A 19,307-nucleotide genomic window follows, 5' to 3' on the forward strand; every position below is an offset into this window, starting at 1 on the left:
CAAAGAATCTAAACAGCCCAGACAAACAGAAATGTAGGGGAAAAGAGGAATAACAGTAATGAAGATAATGTGGTATTGTCGTTGAGATAAAAAAATAGATCAATAAAACCAAATAGAGTTCAGAAGTACACTTACACATAGTCAGCTGTTTTTCAACAGCACTGTAAAGGCAATTGAGTGGAAAAAAGTATAGCCTTTTTGCAATAAACTGTGCTGAAACAACTGGATATCCCTATCCCCCTGAAAAACAAAAAACTTTGATCTATATCTCACACCATATATAAATATTAACTCTAAAATCAAAGGCTATAATACTTTTGGAAGAAAAGAAATGGGAAAATCTTTGTGACTTGGGTTAAGCAAAGATTTCTTAGGTATGACAAGAAAGGCACAATCCAATCAAGGAAAATAAATGATAAATTGGACTTTATCAAAATTAAACCTTCTGCTTTTTGAAAGACACAGGTAAAAGATTAAAAAAATAAACCATAGGCAGAAAGAATATATTAGGAAATCACTATCTGATAAAGTAATAATATAGAGAACACATAAAGGACCCTGAAAACTCAGTAATATGAAACAGGCTACCTAATAAATAAAATGGTTAAAGATTTCAACAGACACCACCAAGGAAAATACACAGATGGCAGATAAGTACATGAAAAGAGCTAAAAATAAAATGATTGGCCTTGTCAAGCCTTTGCAAGATTGTGGAGAAACTAGAAATGCCACAATATTGTTGGTAGGAATGTAAAACGGTACAACTATTTTGAAAAAATATTTGGCAGTTTCTTAAAAAGCTAAATATAGACCTACCATATGACCTAACCATCCCACTTTTAGGTACCTTCCCAAGGGAAATGAAAGCATGCGTTCATAAAAAGCCTTGGACGCAAAAGTTCAAAATATTTGTAATAGCACAAACCTGAAGACATTTAAAATTTTTATCAAAATATAAATATACAAATAGTGATATATTCATTCAATAGAATATTATTCATCTGTAAAAAAAAGAATGATCTACTGATGTGCGCCAACGTGGTGAATCTCAGACACAGTGAGAGAAAGAAGCCAGACAAAAAGAGCACATGCTGTATGATTCTGATCTTGGAAGGATAGCAGTGAGCAGTCCTGAAGAGGGATCTTAGTTCCCTGCCCAGAAACTGAACCTGGGTAGACTGGAGGAAAATCAGGAATCCTAGCCACTAGACCACCAGGGGCTAGAAGCAAAGTGACTCTGGCTCTCTCCCCCTTTTGAAAGCAAGAATGTTTCAAGGAGGCAAAAACTGTAAAAACAGGTACAAAGTTTATTATTAGAGGCACAGCACAACATATGGGAGAGCACACAGGGAAGCAGTTTATTTATTTAAGTCAGAAGCTAAGCAGAAGTACACACGAAGGGAGAAAGGGTGTGGGCGTCCTTCCTAATGAGGAGGAGCCAGTAAAGAGATGATTTAAATCCCTTATATAGGAGAGTCCTTCTGGGTCTTTGTTTATCTTTGACCAATTATCTTTTTTCCGACATCTGACCTTTTCTAGGACACTCCCCAACATGCGTGCACATTTTTTGCTAAGATGGATCCCACCACAGAGGTCTGTGGGTGCATGTCTACGCATATTATGGAGGTGGCGCCCCCTCCCTTTTTGGCCCCCAAGGAGCCTTCCTGCGCATGTGCAGACAGGGAAGCTTTCCTTGACCTCAGGCATGGTCATCTTATCTCTTTACTTCAGCAGAGCTCAGCTTCTGCTACTAGCTTTGTCCTTGGAGTGTCTGGGTGAGAACAAAGCTTCAGTTTTACTCCACTTGACAAACACCACCTGTCGGGCCCAGGAGCCCATCTATCTCCTACATCAATTCCACCTATATAAAATTCTAGAAAACGCACACTAATTTATAGGGATAGACAAGTAAATCAGTGGTTTCCTGTGGATGTGTCTGGAGAGTGGAGTGAGGATTACAAGGGGACACAAGGAAACTTTCCTATTAACAATATGTTCATTTCCTTGATTATGATGATAGTTTGATAGGTGTGTGAATTTGTGATAACATCAAATTTCACATCTTGAATACTTATTTTTTTGTGTGAATTATGCTTAAGTATAGCTGTTTAAAAATGAGAGAGATTAGGGTAGGGGGATCAAGAGTTACAGAGGGGAGAAAGGCAGGTTGCAATTTTAAACAGCTTGTTCAAAGAAGCCCCATTAAGAAGGTGAGATTTGAAAAAGTCTTTAAAAGGGGAAGGAAGTTAGCTAAATGCTAAGGGCACAACCTGACAAAAGCCCAAGGGCAAGAGCGTGGCTGGCAATGAGGCCAGTGCCCCTGGAGCCCAGTAAGGAAGGACTAGCATAGTAGACGAAGTCAGAGGGGTCCCAAATCACATGGAGTCTTGCAGGGCATTTTAAGGTTTATGGCTTTTACTAAAAGTAAAATGGGTAGCTATTAGAGGTTTTCATGCAGAAGAGTGACACGATCTACCTAAGTTTTAAAAGGATTTCTCTGTGTTAAGGATAACCCTTAGGGGGACAAAAGTGAAAGCAGAGAGACCAATTAGGAGGCTATTACAATAATTCAGACAAGAGATGATGGTGGCTTGAGACAGAACAGTAACACTGGAGGAGGTTAAAACTGCTCAGATTCTGGGTATGTTTCAAAGGTAGAGCCAACCGTTTCTCCTAATGGATTGGAAGTGGAATATGATACAAAGAGAAGAAGTCCCTTGAGTTAGCTTTCAGTCCTGTTCTCTTCTGGTCACTCATCTCTGAAAGATTTTCAATTTCATATTCCTTTCAGTGTAATGTCATGAGCCAAACAAAGATAACCAGTGTAGAAGGACCCTTTTATATTGCTCATTCTCTGTGGATTTAGACTGAATTTGTTTAGTGCTGTATCTTCACCTGATTGACTGAAGTTGAAATTGCAAACAAAAGACTGCATCTGCTCATCTGCTTTCATCAAAAACATGTTTCCAACTTTGCGGTCATCTTTTGAATGGATTCCACTTATTTGGCATATCTTAAAATATATGTCTAAATCATCACAACTAAACATGTCATATAACTTTCATAAACGTTGTAAATCAGCAATTTTCAGGATCTTTACCATTTTAAAAATGCATTCCAGTTTGTTAGGAAACCTAGCTTTATAGTAATTCAATTTAAATATGTGTTGGGCAAGAAAATATGTGTAGAAAAAAGAGAAATGATTATTTATTAAGTGGTATATAACTCAATGTTTTCTTTATTGTCTTAATTATAAGGAAGCCCAGAATTAATGATATTCCTTTAATTTAGGTACCCTATTTGTATTTATTCCTCACATTCCCTCTTCACCTTCTTTAATTGATGTCCGCTAAGGTGTGTTTTGGGTTTGCTTTTTGGTATGCCATTTTTTTTTTTTTTTTTTGGTAAATGACTTTAAATTCCTTTCTAAAGCAGATGGAATATAAATAATAAAACAGAACTCAAACAACAACAACAAAACTTTCACCATGACTGCATATACATAGAAGAGATCAGACATTGTCATTTATGCTTTTATCAGTGCTAATAAATTGTTAAAGATATTTAACAGCATATTACTTACTAAAGGTGACCAAAATAGTTCATATGTTCTGTCTGGGTAAACAGTATTTTTAAAGATATATAAACTTAAGCCTACTGTAATTTATTACTACTTTTTGACAAAATAAAATTATATTGGCTTTCATTTCTATTTCATTATTAAATATATAGGCAATATTCTTGCAATGACATTTATTTTTAGAAGACTCTTATTTCTCAGAAAGATCAAGCAGACCAGTCAGTTCTTCTAAAAATAATTATTAGCAGACAGTTAGCATTAAGGCAATGATCCCAAAGGTTTTTGTACCAAGGAATCCTTTCATTATTTTCTTTCCCATAGGCTAAACATTTCATAACATTACTAGTGAACAGAACTTCTTTCTTATCGGCATGAAAAAAGAAGTGCTACAATAAAAGAATCATACACCATGATCAAGTGGGATTTATCCCAAGGATGTAAGGATTCTTCAATATACGCAAATCAATCAATGTGATACACCATATTAACAAATTGAAGAATAAAAACCATATGATCATCTCAAGAAATGCAGAAAATGCTTTTGACAAAATTCCACACCCATTTATGATACAAACCCTCCAGAAAGTAGGCATACAGGGAACTTACTTCAACATAATAAAGACCATAAATGACAAGCCCACAGCCAACATCACTCTCAATGGCGTAAAACTGAAATCATTTCCTCTAAGATCAGAAATAAGACAAGGTTGCCCACTCTCACCACTATTATTCAACATAGCTTTGGAAGTTTTAGCCACAGCAATCAGAGAAGAAAAAGAAATAAAAGGAATCCAAATCGGAAAAGAAGAAGTAAAGCTGTCACTGTTTGCAGATGACATGATACTATACTTAGCGAATCCTAAAGACGCTACCAGAAAACTACTAGTGCTAATAAATGAATTTGGTAAAGTTGCAGGATACAAAATCAATGCACAGAAATCTCTTGCATTCCTATACACTAATGATGATAAATCTGAAAGAGAAATTAAGGAAATACTCCCATTTACCACTGCAAAAAAAAGAATAAAATACCTAGGAATAAACCTACCTAAGGAGACAAAAGACCTGTATGCAGAAAACTATAAGACACTGATGAAAGAAATTAAAGACAATACAAACAGATGGAGAGATATACCATGTTCTTGGATTGGAAGAAACAACATTGTGAAAATGACTATACTACCCCAAGCAATCTACAGATTCAATGCAATCCCTATCAAACTACCACTGGCATTTTTCACAGAAGCAGAACAAAAAATTTCACAATTTGTATGGAAACACAAAAGACCCCGAATGGCCAAAGCAATCTTGAGAACGAAAAATGGACCTGGAGGAATCAGGCTCCCTGACCTCAGACTAAACTACAAATCTACAGTAAACAAGATAGTATGGTTCTCACACAAAAACAGAATTATAGATCAATGGAACAGGAAAGAAAGCCCAGAGATAAACCCACACACATATGGTCACCTCATCTTTGATAAAGGAGGCAATAATATACAACAGAGAAAGACAGCCTCTTCAGTAAGTGGTGCCTGGAAAACTGGACAACTACATGTAGAAGAATGAAATTAGAACACTCCCTAACAAAACCATACACAAAAATAAACTCAAAATGGATTAAAGAGCTAAATGTAAGGCCAGGCACTATAAAACTCTTAGAGGAAAACATAGGCAGAACACTCTATGACATAACTCACAGCAAGATCCTTTTTGAGCCACCTCCTAGAGAAAGGGAAATAAAAACAAAAATATACAAAGGAGACCAAATGAAACTTAAAAGCTTTTACACAGCAAAGAAAACCTTAAACAAGGCAAAAAGACAACCCTCAGCATGGGAGAAAATACTTGCAAACGAAGCAACTGACAAAGGATTAATCTCCAAAATATACAAGCAGCTCATGTCGTTCAATACCAAAAAATCAAACAACCCAATCCAAAAATGCGCAGAACACCTAAATAGACATTTCTCCAAAGAAGATATACAGATTGCCAACAAACACATGAAAGGATGCTCAGCATCACTAATCATTAGAGAAATGCAAATCAAAAGTACTATGAGGTATCACCTCACACAGGTCAGAATGGCCATCATCAAAACATCTACAAACAATAAATGCTGGAGAGGGTGTGGAGAAAAGGGAACCCTCTTGCACTGCTGGTGGGAATATAAACTGATACAGCCACTATGGAGAACAGTATGGAGGTTGTTTGAAAACCTAAAATTGGAACTACCATATGACCCAGCAATCCCATTACCGGGCACATACCTGGGGAAAACCATAATTCAAAAAGTCATGTACCACAAAGTTCATTACAGCATACCCAGGACATGGAAGCAACCTAAGTGTCCATCGACAGATGAAAGGATAAAGAAGATGTGGCACATATACACAATGGAATATTACTCAGCCATAAAAAGAAACGAAATTGAGTTATTTGTAGTGAGGTGGATGGACCCAGAGTCTGTCATACAGTGTGACATAAGTCAGAAAGAGAAAAACAAATACCACATGCTAACACATATATATGGAATCTTAATAATAAAAAAAAAAGGTTCTGAAGAACCTAGGGGCAGGACAGGAATAAAAATGCAGACATAGAGAATGGACTTGAGGACATGGGGAGGAGGAAGGATAAGCTGGGTTAAGTAAGAGAGTGGCATGGACATATATACACTACCAAATGTAAAATAGATAGCTAGTGGGAAGCAACCGCATAGCACAGGGAGATCAGCTCCATGTTTTGTGACCACTTAGACGGGTGGGATAGGGAGGGTGGGAAGGAGGGAGATGCAAGAGGGAGGGAATATGGGGATATATGTATACGTATAGCTGATTCACTTTGTTATACAGCAGAAACTAATGCATCATTGTAAAGCAATTTTATTCCAACAACGACGTTAAAAAAAAACAAAGCATAAAATATTGCTTAAATAAGACTTCAGACCATGAATTTAAAATAATATGAGATATCAATACCATATGCAGCATAAACAATACTGTAAACTGTAATATTACTTTAAAATGTCTATGTGCTTTTCTCCTAATCAGTTTGATACTTGTAATCCTCTGTTTAATGTGAAGATGGCACCTATTTTTCTTGTGATAAGGGACTAGGGTTGGTACAACAGAAATTCAAAGAGACATAAAAGTAAATAATAAACAGCTTCTGACTTCAAACACACACACACACACACACACACACACACACACGAGAGACAGAGAGAGAGAGAGAATCAGTGAGAGAGAATTCCCTTAATTCCATATACCTACGTATATAAAGAAATCATGGAAGACTAATATCATAAGGATTTCTTCACAGTTAAGAAAACTTGATCATATTGACTATCCCAACATAGGAGACTATGACATGGGAGAAAAAAGTCCAAGTTCACCCCTGTCAGTTCCAAAACATAAAGGGAACAGGAAGAAAGACAAAGAAGTCAAGAGCCATGGTATTGCCCAGAGATATAACCACGCCCCTATGGTCAACTAACCTATGACAAAGGAGGCAAGGTTATACAATGGAGAAAAGACAGTCTCTTCAATAAGTGGTGCTGGGAAAACTGGACAGCTACATGTAAAAGAATGAAATTAGAACATTCCCTTACACCATACACAAAAATAAACTCAAAATGGATTAAAGACCTAAATGTAAGACCGGACAGTATAAAACTCTTAGAGGAAAATATAGGAAGAACACTCTGACATAAATCACAGCAAGATCTTTTTTGATCCACCTCCTAGAGTAATGGAAATAAAAACAAAAGTAAACAAATGGGACCCAACGAAACCTAAAAGCTTTTGCAAAGCAAAGGAAACTATAAACAAGATGAAAAGACAAGCCTCAGAATGGGAGAAAATATTTGCAAATGAATCAATGGACAAAGGATTAATCTCCAAAATATATAAACAGCTCATGCAGCTCAATGTTAAAGGAAGAAACAACCCAATCAAAAAATGGGCAGAAGACCTAAATAGACATTTCTCCAAAGAAGACATACAGATGGCTAAGAAGCACATGAAAAGCTGCTCAACATCACTAATTATTAGAGCAATGCAAATCAAAACTACAATGAGGTATCACCTCACACCAGTCAGAATGGGCATCATCAGAAAATATACAAACAACAAATGCTGGAGAGGGTGTGGAGAAAAGGGAACCCTTTTGCACTGTTGGTGGGAATGTAAATTGATACAGCCACTATGGAGAGCAGTATGGAGGTTCCTTAAAAAACTAAAAATAGAATTACCATATGACCCAGCAATCCCACTACTGGGCATATACCCAGAGAAAACCATATTTGAAAAAGACACATGCACCCCAATGTTAACTGCAGCACTATTTACAATTTCCAGGAAGCAACCTAAATGCTCATCGACAGACGAATGTGTAAAGAACCTGTGGTCCATATATACAATGGAATATTACTCAGCCATAAAAAGGAACAAAATTAGGTCATTTGTAGAGATGTGGATGGATTTAGAGACTGTCATACAGATTAATGAGGTAATGTACATAGTATTTGAAATGTAAAATACCAGATAATTCCTCACTCTCAATTTAGTTTTATAACAAATGTGGCATTTTCTTCTAGTCATAAAATACTATGATCACATCACTGAGACATGACAAGTTATAATTATGAATACCCCATACCCCCAACATAGAAATCCTGTAAAAATTATATAATTGTTAACACAAGGTTAATCTTGAAATAAAAATCATCAAATGAAAATGAACAAAAAGCCAGAATTAGAAAGTGGCAGCTGATATTAAAGAACATTTTCTTTGATCACAGTGCAATAAAAACTACAAATCAGTAACAAAAATTATGGGAAAAATAACTTGCATTTGGGAGAAAACAAATACACACATATGCACTTTAATTAACCCTAATTAACTAAAGTGTCAGAAAAGAAATCATAATGGAAACTTAATAATGTTTAGAATTAAATCACATTATAACCAATATATATCATATGCTGAGGATGAAAGTAAAATGGCAAGATGAAGGGAAATCAATAGCCTAATATTTCAATATTAGAAACAGATATTAGAAATAAACAAATATTTCACTCAGAAAGTTAGAAAAATAACAGGTAAGCCCCCAAGGAAAAAGAAGGTAGAAAACAATAAAGAAAATTGTAGAAACTAATGAAACAGAAACAAAGGAAACTTAGTGAATATTTTTTTTAAGTTAAATGAAATAGAGAAAACTTTAGCAAGATGAATTCAGTGGAAATAGAGATGCCACAATTAGAGAAAGAAAACCTAACTATAAATATAGTAGGAAATTGTTTATATGACAATAGTATTTAAACTGTAATTCAAAAAGTTTGAAATCAGATAAAATAGATAATTTAATATAAAATTTTAATTACCTAGATATAGACTGTGAATTAACCTATAGTGATTAAAGTATCTTAAAGAGAAATTTAAACATCTTCCCACAATCTTAGATATAAATCTTAGCAAACCTCCAAGTGACAGAGAACCTATTTGTTATTCCAAATGTTCCAGAAATATAAAGAAAAAGAAGATGCCAAACTAATTTTATGAGGTTATTAGTGACTTGATTTCATAACCAAATGAGAGAATACAAAACAAATATAGTTGAATCTCATTTCTGAATGTTTACAATACTAACAACTCAGAAATGGTTTTTGAAAAAATATTCATGACCAATAAAGTTTGTTACAAGATTCCAGAGATTTCACATTATAATATACATTAATGTTTTCAACAAGATGAAAGATTAAAGAAACAACTGTATATTTTCAACCCCAAAGATGCAAAAAACCTGGGCACAACATCTCATAAATAGCAAGATGAATGAAAAAATAACAGGTATAAATAGGATCAATAAAAGCACAAGGTAGTTTCTGGAGAAGGAAAAACAACATATGGAGAGTATTAAAAATTAAATGGGTACATAATACCAATGTGGCCCAGAGTTTCAAAGAAATAAATAATATGTATGCTTTTATACCAACATTGAATCATTATGTTGTACCCCTTAAACTATTATATGTCAATTATACCTCAATTTGTTTAAAAAGGGGAAAATTGTACATGCCCAGTTTCTTTCTTTTAACTAAAAAAACATATAAAGGGTTAGAAACGTAGGGCAATTGTCACCTGCAGGAGATGAGTGAGGGGAGGGTGGAGGAGTAAGAAATAGGGGTGACACTTCTCTAGGTATAGTCTTTTGTATAATTTTGGCTTTTCCAAACATGTAAATGTTTCACAAATCCTAAAAACGAAGTCAAAAGGATTAAAAGTACAAACCCTAAATTTTTTAGAATACAAATAGAAAAACAAGCTTAACTGTTATCAAATTGATAACCACACACAATAGTAAGTTATTATATTGGTATAAAAGTTAGCACAACATAGCAACACACATTTATACTCTTACTGTACACCCTAGTTGGGGTTTATGTCAAAATGAAACAGAACCAAGCTTGAAGTGGCTTATGACAATTCAATCTACTTGGGTGTATTTATCATACTCTGGGGCCTGGAAGAAAAAGAAATGACTAAATAATGATAAAGAAATTCATCAAACCATGCAAAGTTCCTCCTATACTAAGGAAGTATTTTAATATTTAAATAAGCTTTATGAGTAAAATACAATCATCTTCTTTCAGACCTCTTCATGACTACTGGAGGCTATAAATGTTCACATCACCTGACAAAGATACTCCATTGTTTCTAAACAATGGAGATGTTTCCTAAGATGGGTTCTTTTATTCAAAACCAAAACATTCTACATTAAAGGGAGGAACTGTCAATCTCATTATTCCAAAGTTTGTTCCTCCTAATATACGTCATTCTACTGGTTATGCTTTGGGGATAATTCCATTTATGGTTTAAACGTTTATTCATGCTTATCAAGTAGATTATATGCTTTTATGAACATCCATACAAGATGTAAAATCTGCCCTAATATATCTGTAATCTAGCAGAAGATAAAAGACACAGAAGGAACTCACATAAAACCAAAACAATCTCAGATGTGATAGAACTCAGAAACAATTTTCTATAGAAAAGAGAGGGTTCAAAACTGTGGTGGTAAAAATTTTGAAAAATAAACATTTTGAAAAATATTGAACTAGTACAATAAACTGTATTATGTCTCAATGAGAGTTTAACATTTTGCATAATCTATACACATTCTTCCTCTGAAAGTATGACTTCAAACAGTATATCCATTAGGGTCCAAGCAGAAAACAGATGCATACTCAAACTGGGTATATGAGAAGAGTTTTTAAAAATTAATTACAAATGTGTGGTGGTTTAGGGAAAACAACAGGCAGGATCCAGTGTATCATTACTATTTTTGCCCCTAAGATTTACTGTCCTTTTTCCAAATAAAATTTTGTATTCTCAAAATAGGAGGCACAAAAATTCCTATCAACTACTCCATAACTGTGAGATTATTTCAGTTTGGACAGATTCCCATATGAAACCAAAAATATTAGCTGCCAGCAATGCTCTTCATGTAAAGTAACTCAGGAAAAACATGTAGAAGGAAGAAACAATAATGAGCATAAAACAAATGTGTTTAAGTCACTGCTTCTGTAGCTAATCATGAAGCCTAAGTTAATCACAACTCTACATTTACTGCCCATTCCATGTAATCATCAGTCTCTTCCAGTATCTTGCTCTCGTTTTGCAGTGATCAAGGCAAATCAGCAAGAGAATACTGAAAGATGTCTCAGTGAAACCTCTGTGTGCTAGAAGTAGTCTTCCTTGTTCCCACTATGTACCAGAAGCTACATTTCCATTTGGTAACTGGAGTCATTCACACTGACTCCTTCTTTATCCTTTGGTTCAGAAGAATGAGGAGCCCAAAAAAGCAGGCGGCATTCTCGGCTTCTATCAATAGTTATGGAGAACCATAACTATGTCCACTGATGGGGAAATTACTCCCTTGGACACAAGGACCTTCAAACTGACCAGTGCCAAAAGGGATTTAGGCAGGTAGCAAAAATCCTGAAGTGGGTTATTAAGTACTTTATTTAGCGTGGTCACACATTTTCATCCCTTGGTTTCAAACCTGTGTGTTCTCGCTATGAGATAACTGGTCTCTGGTGTAAGACATTACTGAGCCTTTTAGGATAGCATACATATCTCTCATGATATTATCTTCCAGCTGATACCATAACCAAGTCTTAAGCAAGCCATTTCACTCTAATATCAATCTAATTTCTTCTTATTAGTGGAATACAGAGTAGGACTAATGAATTCTATGGTTGCAAACCACTGTAATTCCAGACTATGTCCTTAGCTGAGATTTTTTTGTGTGAGAAACCATGTCAATGGATAAAACATTCTGCAAAGCCCTAAATATGGTGCTGGCAAAAGAGCTTTTTGTTTAGATAGCAAATATTTACCAGGAATAAGTTTTTATTCTGTATAACATCACTATCCCCTCCATAATTAACACTGTCTAATGTAATCATCATTCCTGGAATCCATAGGAAATGGTGACATGCTGTAGATTTAGCCTTGACCTCTATCGTTGGAAAATCAGGCACTCAGCAGTAGTAGTAGCCAAAACCGCTTTGGTGCCCCTGGAAAAAGAGACTAATAAAACGGCAGCAATACAGGTGGCTTGTTTAGGAGATGCAGGAAAAACAGCCATGGAATGGTAAAGTGATGCAGGGAGAAAAAGCCAGTCAGGGCTGAGTTATTAAGGCAGCTACCACAATGGGCAAATGGAGCTTAATTCAAGGGAAAACCCTGAGAAAAATTATAAAACACACACCTTAGAACTGATCCATCTTACTATGAGGGAGCTGAAGTATTTTATACAATTCCCATCAATCATTCGCTGAAATCTACTCTTGGTGGTATTAATTCCCAAGAAATTTTGGTCCGATGCATGTATGAAAAGAAAGGCCAGAAAAAATGTTTAGGCACAGATGCAGATGCTGGCAGTTTGAAGTCATCTAAACACACTGAAGAGGCAGGATCAAGGCATATTGGCAAGGCACTCACAGTGACTGCTGTAGCCTTAATCTCTGAGACTATGACCACTTTGTACATAGACTCAGTGAGCAAACATCAGAAGGCTTGGGGGAGGCCAGGAGAAAGATGCCGTCCAGAAACAACTTATGTTACTGAGAATCTCCTCTAATAATACATGTGCTCTGGTAGCATTTATGTAGGTCATAAAAACGCCTAATCGGAGAGGTCTGTTCACATACTTCTCCTTGAAACCTCCTTGTCATCCGTTTTCCTTTTTTTTTTTTTTTTTTGGTGGTACGCGGGCCTCTCCCGCTGCGGAGCACAGGCTCCAGACGCACAGGCTCAGCGGCCACGGCTCACGGACCCAGCCGCTCCGCGGCACGCGGGATCTTCCCGGACCGGGGCACAAACCCGCATCCCCTGCATCGGCAGGCGGATTCCCAACCACTGCGCCACCAGGGAAGCCCAACTTTTCCTATCTTGATCTTTATAAATTCCTCATCAGTCAGCCAAGCCATTAGCAACTGCTTTCACAGTGAAATGCAAAATCAGGGTCCAGTGCATGTAAATGCATTATTAAGATATATTTCATGATAATTAGTTTGACTCAGATTGTTATTTGGTGTCCAATAATCACATGTTCAGTCTTTGGTGTTTTCATCCATAGAAGCTGCTTTCAAATGGAGAATATATTGTCTGCATAAGATGATGTGATTTATTCCAAAGCCCTGGGGATATTATTAATGACTGCCAGAGGCTCCATACAGCATCTCTGTTTGCCATAGACCTTTCCAATATACTTGGGTGTGCTGACTCAGAAGGACCCAGGCTGTAGGGCAGTTTGTAGCACAGCCTGGACCTGATATAAGATTTTTCTTGCTCTTGTCCCACTCAAAACTGACAGCCTGCAAGCAAATGTTGGCAAGAGCCAGAGGAGCCTACAGAGCAGGTGAGATGGCAGTCACAGTGTGGCGAGGCAACCCAGCCAATGCTCAGTGGATTTAGGGCATCCATGTGATACTCACACAGCAACTTCTGCTAATCTACAGATGAGAACAGGTGCACTACTATTTTCTTTTGTAACAAAAGCAAATTTACTGGCATTTAAAAATTCCTCAACCAACCTTCTAGGAATAGTTATAAGAATTAGATTTTTTAAAATTAAAAAGTACTATCACTACCACTACCAACAACAAGACAGCTCTTCTAAGGCATTGCATGGGAGAGCAACCATGACCTTGAGAACTTGATGATCCAAGATCCAGAGGGGAAAAAAAAAGGAAAAACATTGGGGCAGTGAGCCCAACCTTCTCTATCAGTAATTTCCACAAGGTCATATACCAACTAGAGATATGGCATAGAGACCAAAGAGAAAGCAAAGCACTAGAACTTGTAGCTGTCTCAGGTTTCATCTCAGCTAAGGAGATGAAAATTGAAATTGTAGGGCCCCAAGAAGTTAGCCTTGTTACATCATGATCAGTGAAGATAATGGCATGGTGGAGAAAACAGCACTTGCTCCATCAGTCAGAAATCAATGTATGAATTCTGCGGTTCTAAGTACATATATTTCTACTCTACATTTTGAAAATGGGGAAATAACCACTGTGTGGTCCTTGGCCCCACACAGCCCTGTGAGACACAATTAGACCCAAACTCCATCCATCCTCTGAGCTCCGCAGAGTCCTGCTATGACTGGTGAACCATAGAGGACTTCTGGATGTCTAGTAATAAGAGTATATTGAGATTTGGCAACCAATAATCCCCAGAAGGTCCAGGTGTCTCCCTTTTCCAAGTATAAAGTCACCCTGGTAAATTGCTACAGGACACTTTTAGGAAGGTTCATACATATTCTAAGGAAATAGTTGATTCACATAACTTGAGGCCTAAGGGTTCATGTTTCATTCTTTAATTTGATTTTTTAAATTATCATATAATTGATTTTTTTATATACAGTTCTATGAATTTTAATACATGTACAGAGTCATGTAACTACCACTACAATCAAGATACAGGATGATTCCAAAAGCCCAAAAAACTCTCATACCAACCCTTTGTAGTAGTACCAACTTCCCAACCCTGGTAACCACTGATCTGTTCCCTGTAATTTTGCCTTTTCCAGAACGTTATGCAAAAGGAATGTAACTTTTCGAGACTTGTTTCTTTCACATAGCTTAATGTCTTTGAGATTCATTCAAATTTGTGTATGTCATATTTCATTCCTTTATATTGCTGAGTATTTTACAGATGTGCCACAGCTTTATTAACACACCTATTGAAGCACATTTGGATTGTTTCCAGTTTTTGAAAATTAATGGGGTTGTTAAACATATTTGTGTACAGATTTTTTGTATGAACATGTTTTTATCTTTCTAGAGAAAATACCTAGGAGTAGGGTTTCTAGGACATATGCTAAGTATAAATTTAATTTTATAAGAAAATGCCAAAATGTTTGCAGAGTACCTACACCATTTTGAGCACTCACCAACAATGCATGAGACTTCTGTTTGCTCTACAAACCTGCTAGCACTTGGCATTGTCAGGACTTCTTATTTTAGCCATTCTAATAGATGTGTAGTTGTGTTCATCATGGCATAGCTTTAATTTGCACTTCTCTAAAGGCTAATGACAATGAACTCTCTCATGTATTAAACTGCCTCCCATACAGCCTCCTTTGGTGAACTAAGTCTTTTCCCATTTTTTTTTAATTGGGTGATGTTTTCTGTTTAATTTCTTTATTTTATTTCAGATTTAGATTTTCATTTTAGATTTTCTATATATGCCTAGCAAAATGTCACTCAATACATAAATAGATTCTGAATATAGAAGGATCTAATAAGATGCCACAAGAAAAGAGCTAAAAAAATAAAAAAGAAAAAAAAGAAAAGAAAACTTGATTCACTGAAGTTAAGAGGGAGTTTATATGTTACCGGGAGTTATATGTCCTAAGGACAAGGAATAAGGTAAATGTTCTATTATTCATTCTCAGAAGTAGATGGCCTACGGTAAGAAAATATAGAAGAATACATTCTATGAGATCAAGTTTGTCAAAGGAAAGAAACATTTTAAGTAAGCTGCAGAATATATACCTTGGTTTCAGGGTTAGCCAGGAAAATGGGTGCTTTAGACCAGAAACTTACATTTGTTAGGTAAATGCAACAAAAGAAATCGTTTTTGGATATACAGAGGTTGCAGAAATATCTTTTAACTCTTTACATGGAAAATCAATAGCTGATTGTTTTTACTCTGTGATCACAGTATTACTAAATAACTAAAGATTAGTTCTAAATATCTAACTATTCATCACTGTCTCATTTTTTTCCAACTGATTCCTAATTGACTCTAGCCCACTGTAGATTTTTCCAGGTTAAACATTATTTGGTTTGCAAAACCATCTCTCAGTTGTGAACTAGCAGAACATCTTCCACACTTAAGTTTGTTTTCATCTTTTGTCAGTTTTAAAGTCAAGATGTAAAATGGATAAAGTGATTTATTATAGTTGCTGGTCTGTCTCTTCTAATCTGTGAAAAAGAATTTTCACCATAAAGGTGAAATGTTAGTTTCATTTTGTCATGAAATGTTAGTTTCCTTTTGTCACGGCCTTATGTTAGTTTTACAAGATCATCTTTGTTTCATGCACTATTTTATAATTACTCAGATAAGCTATACATCTGATTCTTCAAACAGAAAGTATTGTTTTATGTTATATTTTGTAAAAAAAATTGAGTCTCTACAGAATATAGCTTAGAGCATAAGAATTTATCCAGTTTATTACAGAATAAATATTCTAGATTCCAGACAAACAGTATGTAGGGCTTTTAAAAAGAACAATTAAAAATGGAGTTTAATACTGTAGTTTAAAACCACTGTAAAAATATAAACTTTCCTTGTAGAAAAATGAAACAACATTCTTTAGAAAATTTGCTTCTCTGAAAACTATTCCCCAAATAACTTTAAGGAGTTAAAATTAAATAAGAAATATTGACAGAGCCTAAAAAGTGAGGGAGGCTATTTCAGAAGAGTCTGAAATGAGGAAAAAGCCATCAAAGGGCACTGAGTAATATGTGCCTGAAGGGACTGTAGAAAAAAATAGACAAATCAAATCCACAGTCACCTAATCATCATATGCAAAAAAAAATCTCAAGCTTACTAGTCAGACCACACAGTAAAAAAGACAACTTTCACACAGTCTCCAATGTGTAATTCATATCAACTTGTTATACTGAATTATTTACTATGTGTCCAGGTGTCGTGAGGATGATGAAGATATTTAAGACATGATCACTGCCATAGAAACTTCTAATCAATCTTTAGGAAGAATAAAGAAAAATAAATAGTATAGGCAATAAAAATGATAAATCATATTTATGATTACTTATATCCTCATTTCAGCAATGACAAAAGTCAAACAACTTTTACTTTCACTAACTTGAATATACAAACTTAAGGGATATGGACGATAGGGTAATATATCTACTTAAGCACTAGTAACTATAAATAAACATCTATATATGTACCTATATTTTTGAAACCTTATAGCAAATAAAGTATTTTACTTCATAGTATATAATACATTTAAATATATTATTAAGAAATACAGATGTTTTAATTCATTTTCATGAAATATTTTTATGTAGACTTTTCACATGTATCTACAATATCAATTTCTTCCTTGTAACCAGGACTACTTAACTAGTGTACATTATTTTCACTTCTAAGTAGTTTGAGATGTTTTTGAGGTCATATATGATGCTCCTGCCAACATAAAATGTATCCTAAGCCATAAGCATTAATTCACATACCATTAGAACACTTTTCTCCTTGGATCTTTTAAAAAAATTTTAACCTATTCCACTAGGGAAGCTCTATATACATACAAGACAAGCACTCACTTAAGTCATTTCAGATAATGTGTATTCTGCAACATGTTATTATTCAAAACAGAGTGAGTGTGAATCAAGGTTTCCATTCTTGAACAAGGTAGGCAGAAAAATGGAATGGCGAAAGGTAAAGAAGAACCCTGTCATTTTTATTTTATTGGGAAATAGTATTAGTTCACGATTTTAAAAAATATACATAACACTATACATATACTATATAACACATATGTATATAAACAATAAATATATATGTCCATTTTGTCGTGTATTTATAATATAATTTTTTTCCAGCTCTGTCCACAGAAAAGGCTTGAAAGCAATGGCATTTTAGTAGCAATAAGTAAAACTACATCACACATCTTAGATTCTATATACCGTTTGCCAATATAAAAGGAGCCCAGGGACCTTAGAGAAATGGTTGATTATAGATCTGATGTAGTGAAGTACAAAGCCTGGAAAATCTGCCAGAAAACAAAAATATGCTCAAAGATTAATAGGGTCAAGTCAATAGGTCACAGAAGCTGGCTTGAAGAGGCTCCTACTGGTCAAAGTAGGGACAATTTGTGCATCAAATAATAATAATAATGGTGATAGACTATAACACATTCAACAAAAACAAATATGTGAGTTCGTGGTGACACACTAAGTCAGAAAGAGAGAGATAGAGATTGAAACATGAGGGAGGGAGGGAGAGGGAGAGAGAGAGGGGGAGAGAGGGAGAGAGAGAGAGAGAGAGAGAGAGAGAGAGAGAGAGAGAGAGAGAGAGAGAGAGAGAGAGAGAGAGAGAGAGATTGAGATTGAAACATGAGGCACTTTAATCCCACAACCCCAAAATAGCATTTGAACTCCTTTGTGTCCAAACTTCCAGGGTTCCCTCCCAAGATGAAAGCTCACAGTGAGGAGAAACTGATGGGAGTAGAATTAAAATTGCACAGAAAAATGACAAAATGTCCATAGTTTGGAACAATATACAAAAACAGCAGAAGAGGAAGATCTGTAAAGTTAAAAACATTACCCTGAACCTCAGGGTAATGTTCAGGAAAACTAAATTCACATAAAAATGAAAAAATGGTAACAAGGCCAAATCCCATGCAAAATTAATGTAAGGAAAAGGAAAATTAGTAGCAGAATAATATCCCTACAGACCATAAAAGACATTACTACGAAGTAGATAAAAATTGAACCTCCTCCTTCATGACATTAAGAAAATAATACAAAAGTTGAAAGAACAACAAAAATCAGAATTGGAAAAAATCTCAGAAATGTTCAGAATTCAGAATAGAATTAGAAATAAAATAATTTTTTAAAAAAGAAAATAATTTTTTTTTCAGAAAATGACTTCAAACAAAAAGAAACACAGGACTGAATAAATACCCTTGTGATTTAAGGGAAAAAAAAACCTAAGGTATAAAGGATGAAATCTTTTAAATCAAAAAAAAAGAGAGAGAGAGAGAGAGAGAGAGAAATGTTTTGAGAGAAAGTAACAACTATTTAAGATAAGATTTCCTCAAGAAGAAAATCAATTTAATGCAAAGAAACAGCAAATACTACAAACTATAATTCCAGAAAAGTTTCTAAAATAAAAAATGATTTGATGAACTTATCATGTGTTTCAGAATATCAGCCCAGAATGATGAATACCAATATTCTAATAAATCAATAAATAATAATGAATAGTATATTCTAATAAAATTTCTTGGTTTAAAAAAAAGAAACAATAAATTTCTTGGGCATCTAGGAAAACACAGTACATGACATATTAGGACAGAGAATTAAATTACTATCTTACTTTTTAATACAATGTTTTATGTCAGAAAAGAATGAAAAAACATATTTAAGAAACTCAAGGAACAGAAATGTGAACAAAG

The sequence above is a fragment of the Phocoena sinus genome, chromosome 6, assembly GCF_008692025.1.
Source record: "Phocoena sinus isolate mPhoSin1 chromosome 6, mPhoSin1.pri, whole genome shotgun sequence".
Classification (NCBI taxonomy): domain Eukaryota; kingdom Metazoa; phylum Chordata; class Mammalia; order Artiodactyla; family Phocoenidae; genus Phocoena; species Phocoena sinus.